This window comes from Candoia aspera, chromosome 1 (genome assembly GCF_035149785.1).
Source record: "Candoia aspera isolate rCanAsp1 chromosome 1, rCanAsp1.hap2, whole genome shotgun sequence".
Lineage (NCBI taxonomy): Eukaryota > Metazoa > Chordata > Lepidosauria > Squamata > Boidae > Candoia > Candoia aspera.
The window spans coordinates 67570884-67577971 of record NC_086153.1 but is presented as its reverse complement, the minus strand read 5'-3'; the positions used below and the strand labels follow the sequence as shown (position 1 = coordinate 67577971).

Below are 7088 nucleotides of genomic sequence, written 5' to 3'. Positions count from 1 at the left end.
ATAGGAAAGCTAGCCATGGTCAACATCCTAAGTGGTTTATTTGTTCAGGTTTGGGTTCCTTACTGATTTGATTATTAAGCATAGAGTATTGGGACTATTATGGTATACAATAAACCATATTATTAAAATTAAAATAGAATATAATTTAAAACTATAAAGAACAATTAAAATCAACAAGTAATATCAACAACTAAAAATTGTTTTAAAAGGACTATTTTAAGGAGTTTAAGGAAAGGTATCCAAGCCATTTTGCCTCAACAGGCCTGCATTTCAAATAATTCAAACAGCCATAGAAAGGCTTGCAACTAGATCCTCAGGGTCCCTGAGCTGAGTTCACAGAAACTGTAGGCAAATATGCGGTGATTTCATTGGGCATAGAGAAAGGCCAATTCTCTTAAGGAGCCTGGATTGAACGTGAATAGGGGTTAGCTCTTGATTTTTCATTAAGAAACACACTGGCAGCTAATGCAATGGTTTTACAGCTGCAATGTTCTCTCTCAAGAGTTTTTCTAGAGTCCAATCCTGCTGATGAGTTCTGCATCTACTGAAGTTTATGGACTAGGCAGAAAGAGAGCCCCACATAGAAGATGTGAGTAGTCATGCCTGGGGATTACAAGACTATGGATCAATTTTAAAGTTAGTTTCTTCCAGGAAGGGATACAGCTGACCAGAGATAGCCTCAGGATCCCATGTTTTCATCAGCGTTATGACAGCAGTGTCATGCCCTGGGACAGAATTTGCACCATGATGACATGATGCTACTTTCATCATTTTGATGAAAGCCTTTGATCTTACAGATACTTCTGTGTGCAGACCAGGTTTTTGTACCTCATCAAGTCCTTGAGAAATATATGGATGTGAGAAAAAAAAGCTCATTGTGCATTTGTTGATTTAGAGAAAATGTATGCTAAAGTGAATAGGCATAACTTGTGTAAAAGTGAATTTTGGTTGCTGAATGTAATAAGTATGGATGGAAGTAAAGACTGTGTGAGTAAATGAATACATAGTGAATGTCATGACCTCGTTGCAAGGCACAAAGAGCCTCACAACGTAGATCATGATCATTAAGAAATAGAGGAAGGAGATAATTAAACCAGGGATTAACACAAGCACCCAAAAGCACCCACACCCATGGACCCATAGACAGCTGAAAAGAAAGACGTCGGAAGAACGGAGATAAGCCGCACCTGGTGCCCTGGAGGACACAACCGAATCCGGGGGACAAAGGGAGACACCGGGAAAACGCCCAGGCAGCCATCAAGGGTCCCATCAAGAGGGATCGGGACAATGCAGGGTGGAGGAGCCCGGGGCACTACAAGAGGGTATAAAAGGGGCACCTCCACACCACCACCCCCGTTCCCGTTTTTCGTTCTGTCAGCCATCATTCCAATAAACCAGAAATCCTTAATACCCGTTAAGTGAGTCTGTGTCTTATTGCGAAGCGAGACTGACCCTGACAGTGAAAGATTCAACACCAAGCAAGGGAGACAAGGTAGTATAATGTCCTCTTGATTATCTAATGAATTTAAGGTTACATGTATAAGGAATGCTTGTGGTAATGTTAGAGGTGTACTGGTTAGAAATGTGAATGCATTATGTATTTTTGTACGCAGATGACTCCATGTTGTTGGCTTAGAACCTTAATGATTTCCAATGGATGTTAGATTGTATGATGTAATGAGGAGCATGGATCTGAAAATGAAGTATCAAGTATCAAGTTGTATTTAACAGGAGAATTGGAGTAAACAATTGCAAATTATATGCAAATAATAGATCAGATAGATGAACTTGTGTATACTGGTAGAATATTTCCTAAAGATAGGAAAATGGATGGAGAAATAGATGGAGAATGCATGTTTGTCAAAACAAGCTAGCATGGTTGTGTATGAGGCTACTTCTGCTCACTTTCTTATGTGGAAGTGAGAGCTGAGTATGTTAGGAGAAGAATAAAAGTAAATTGACTAAGTGGAAATGGGGAATTTAAACAGTGTTATGGTAAAATAGGAATGTGGACTGAATACAAAAAGGAGTGCAAGTTTGTTTGTTTATTTATTTATTTATTAATCAAATTTATAACTGCCCATCTCCCCGGAAAAGGGACTCTGGGTGGTTTACAATAAAACATAGGTAAAAGACATATAAAACTATAGAATAAAATATAATACATAATAAAATATAAATATGGTGGGAACCAATGGCTAAAAGTTCTCTATGACCCGCAAGCACAACAGGGCCACTCTAAGGAACTAGCTATCCCTAGAAGTGACTATTCTCCCTCCTGCGCCAAGCATAATGACAAAACCAGGTCTTTAATTGTTTTCTAAAGTCCAGGAGGGAGGGGGCCAACCTCACTTCCAGGGGAAGGATATTCCAAAGGACGGGAGCTGTTGCAGAGAAGGCCTGCCTCCTGGACCTCGCTAGATGGAGTTCTCTTGCAGATGGGGTCTGTAGGATATGATGAAGTGGTTTGGTCATATAAAGAGAACCAAATCCCAGAACAAATACATGAAGGAAGTTAATGAGTTGAAAGAAAGGAGAAGATTGAGAATGTCATGGTTGGATAGAGTTAATGAGACCCTCAAAGAACGAGAGATGAGATGCTTCAAGAACAAAAGGCAATGCATGAAGTCTTATGTGTATGTGGTGGAATAATAATTTGCCAGGACTGAAAAATATGGAGTGGGTTAATGAACAATGTTGGAATAAAGTAGCTATAGATACATAGCTTTTCTTATCTCATACCTATAATTTCTGGCTTACTATTTCTTATTTCTTTTCTGTGCTCTGCATAATATTGTTTACCCTGAAAGGGAAGAGTGTGATGGATATATACGCATGTGTATCCTCATGAGATTTGAATCAAATCTTCCTCCACAGTATAGACTGTTTGTCTATACTGATTTAGCTCCCCAGTTTATCCCTAAATCACACAGCCATCTTTGAAGCAGGCCAGAGAGGGTACTAAAGAGCAATTGTGTTGACTATCCAAGCAAGTCCCTTATTCCAGGTACCAATCAAGTTATCAACAGAATCATTGGCGGAGTCAGTCGCAAACTCTTTCAATCTCTTTCCATCCAACTGCACCAACTGGTTTTTTTCAGGTAGACCATCCCGATAGCTCCCCTCTCCCTATAGACGTGAAAGGTAATTACTAATTCAGCTTAACAAGATGGCACTCTACCCATGAAACTGGGGAGACCTGAGACCTCATCCAAGAAACTCTTCCTTGGTCAAAACAAAAGATCAGATGAAGTATGTGGCCTGCATTAAGCATTGACACAATGACCAATTAGAATAGGTCCATTTATTCTATGCTTGGTATCTTGGTAAAGGAAGACATTGTTCCTATGCAACCCTACCCACATCCACTCAATTCACTTCTGTACATGGAATAAGTGTGGGATATTGTCCTTTACTTCAGGCAGCAATGCGTCTTGGACTGGTTCTGTTTATTATGGGTTACTGGGTTTTTTTGCCTCTCCTGCTTTAAATAAAAACATTTTGTTTAATTATGCGTATTTTGGAATGCACCTGAACAACTGTATACCTTTTTACATGTATGTAAAAACCGGTGGATTTCAGAAAATTAAAATGGGACCTACAACTAAACTTTGCAATGTAGAATTCTCCGTTTCAGTATTCCATCGATGACTCCCCTTCTGTTCCTCACCAAACATTCAGTGGCCACATAGCATGTGTTGTCCTTGTCTTCTTTTTTTTTCAACATCTGGTTTTAAACAACATTGCCATTGTAACCTAGCATCTAAGTCTGCTATGGTTTGGTATCCATGATTATTGGGTTTATTCCCACTTGTGTGTATGCCATAATTGTGTCATTATTACTGCTAAATCATGTGCAGGAAACAATCTGAACTGGTGAGCACCTCCAGGGTGACTGCCTGCCCTCTTCTACTCTGGGGAATCTTCAGAGCAGGACAGCAGCTGGCTTTGCTCTGAAGAGGAAAGCACTGGATAGATATTCACATGCAGCATTTTGTTCCCTGCTTGACCATCAGTCTCTCACAGTTCAACTTTATCAGGGATGTTTCCTGGATTGTGAAGAAGATGGACATAACAGCAGCTTTCTTCCAGGCATCGTCACTTGCTTGAGAGACCGAAGGATATACAAGTCACAGAAAAGCTCAGAGATATCAGCTGAATGGGAACCTAAGAAAATGTTCAAAATCAACTCATATAAAGCAGAACTGCTGTTGTTCTTTTTATTTCAGAGATGGAGTCTTGCTTCCAGCTATGTTTTCACTGATTCCTCTACTTATCTTCTACTGTCAACACTATGATTTATAATTGCTGTGTTTGTCTCTCTTACAGTATGATGCTCCAATATGTTTTATTTAAAAATTGAGATGCAGATTGGTTTTGGGAGTTTTAAAACTGGTTTCCCCCTCTAATGTGCCATAAAATAATTAAGAGACTTATAGACAACTAAAGTAATAAGATGGAATCCGTCCAGCACAGACCTTCCTCCTTATTATTGAAAAGCCAAGTCAAACATTTGGGTGGGCTACCAATCTCCAGACATTCTCAGCTCCTTAACATTTACTAAATTTGGAGAACATCCTGTATTTTTTGACCAGAACAAGCTGCTAGCTTGACTGCTGTGCAAATAAAATGTATTGAATATGAAAAAAAATGTCTCAAACACTAAATCCCTTGCAATCCAGGAAAAAACACACTGGTGGGTTAATCCAACACTATGATCCAATTGAACATACTGGAATGCTTTCAAATAAATGCAGACTGCAGAAGATGTGGGTTTAGCACATGTTATTTGCAAGGCCCATTAATGGAAGGCAGTCAACCTCTGAGAAATTGTACAGGTCTTGTTACTTTCTGGTCCTGTTTGTGCAACTCACTCAATCCAGTCAGTCACTAAGTCAAACAAATCTTACCAGTGGTTCTAGCAGCACACAAGTTATGACAAGTTTAAGCCAAATTTAAGCCAGCTAAGGGAGGGAGCCTGACAGGGCACTCAGATAGAGCAGAGATTTTTCAGGATTTTGGTGGTTATTAACTACTGTAAACCTATTTTCAGATTTATACTGTACTACTGTGTTCTTGTGTTTCCCCACCTGGGAAACGGTGCCCTCAGATTTTGGTAACTGCACTACAGGGTCATTAAAATGGATCTTGGAGTTGCACGGAGTCCTAGAGTTGCCCATTCTTGAATTAAAATGTGTCAGAAAAATAACTGTAGTGGACGTTTGATTGGGAAACCAACTTTCAGCTTCTAGCAGTTTGATCTTAGAGTTCAGTGGCATTTCCAGTGCCCACTTCACTCCTAATACTTGTCTGAATCTTCTTTAATTTTAATTCATTTGTCCTTGCCTGTTACAAGTTTCACAGCCTTCAAGATATTGTAAACATTTACCATGTTTCCCCTTCATCTTCAACTTTTCAAGTTAAACATGCCAATTCCTTTAACTACTCTTCATAGAGCTTGGTTTCCAGTTCCAGAAACTTTAGCATCCTGGTAGCTATCTTCTGAACCTACTCCAGCTTCTCCATGTCCTTTTTAAAGTACAATGCTCCAACTGGATGTAGCATTCCAAAAACAATCTAACAGTGCAGTGCAGAATGGAGTTATTGCCTTCATGTGATTTGGGTCAAATGCTTCTGTTCATAAAGCCCAGGAGTGCACTAACTTTTTAAGGTGCTCATCAGACTACTAGCTCAAGTTCAGCTGGTGGTCTACTGGGTCTCCTAGATCCTTCTGCCATATCCTGCAGCCAAACCAGGACTCTGCAGAACTGTACTTATGCACTTTTCCTACCCAGCTGCAAGATGCCACTCCCCCTAGTTTGGTATCATCTGTGCATATAATAAGCATTCTTTCTATTCCATCCTTTGTGTCATTTAGCCATCCTGAGAGACTATTCAATATCTTCATAAATGATGAGGATGGAGCCCTGGGAGGCCCCATTCGATTCTTCTTTCCAGGACCACACAGAATAATTTATGAGCACCTGTTAAGTACAATTGTTCAGCCAGTTGTAAATCCACAGACTGCAGTATTCTCTGGCCTACATTTATCCATCTTGTCCACAAGGATATCCCAAGAGAACTATTTAACTCTCTGCTGTAATCAAGGTACACTACATTCCCCACATTTCCTTGGTCTAACAAACTGTCATCAAAAGAGAGGAGGTTAGTCTGACATTCTTGTTCTTGACAAATCGATGCTGGCTTCTCGTAAGGCTAGCATTCTTTACTAAGTGCTTGCGGACATGTGTGGCTTGACAATCTCTTCTAATACTTGCCCAGTATGGACATTAAACTAACTTGGCTGTAGATTCCTGGGTTTTCTGTCTTATTCTTTTTGAATACTTAGACAAAATATCTCAGTCTTCTGGCACCTGTCCAGTTTCCAAGAGTTTTCAAAAATTAGTCAGCAGTTATCAACTCACTTCTGCCAGCTCTTCTTGAGATGTAATTTGCCTTGAATGTATTTAACATAGCAAGGTGGGTTAACATACCATCCCTTTATCAGAACTGAGTTGCTTTCCTCACCTTCTTCTCATTCATGTTAGGAATGGCTCTCTCCCTCTTCTGATAGAAGACAAAAGCAAAGAAGGTGTAAAACAGTTCTTTCTCCTCCTTCTTCCCTCTTATTACTTCCTCACCTTTCCCGTATAACATACCAACAACCTCCTTGACTCTTCTTGTACTGATATACACCTCCCAATACCCTCCTACTATGTTTTGTATTTCTCATTACTCAACTTATTCCAAGCTTTAAGTTTCCTGGCTCCATCTCTGCTCACACAAACTATCAGTTTATATAGCTCCTTAGTCATCAGCCCATTTCTATTTCATCCATAACTCTTTGTTGCTTCTTAGCTTGTCAGTGAGGTTGCTACTAATTCCTACAGGCTTTTCCCATTCTCTCTTCTTATGGGGATTGTTTGTGTCTTTGGTTTCTGTATCTCATTTTCTAGAATCTCCCATCTCATGTTTATTTTTTAGGATTTCAAACCAAGGCTGTTTGCCTCTTGACTGAGTTGATTAAAACCTGCTTTCCTGAAGTCCAAAGTACGTAACTAATTGCTCTCTGTTTTTCCTCCTCTAGT

At 39.7% G+C, this 7088-nt stretch overlaps 1 long non-coding RNA gene across 1 annotated transcript; it reads left to right on the top strand.

Moving 5' to 3' along the window:
* Window positions 1-400: 400 nt before the first annotated feature.
* LOC134488103 (uncharacterized) lies at window positions 401-4305 on the top strand. Its single transcript, XR_010066934.1, has 2 exons — window positions 401-589; window positions 4027-4305. It is a non-coding gene; the product is annotated as an uncharacterized LOC134488103 (long non-coding RNA).
* The last annotated feature ends 2783 nt before the right edge of the window (window positions 4306-7088 follow it).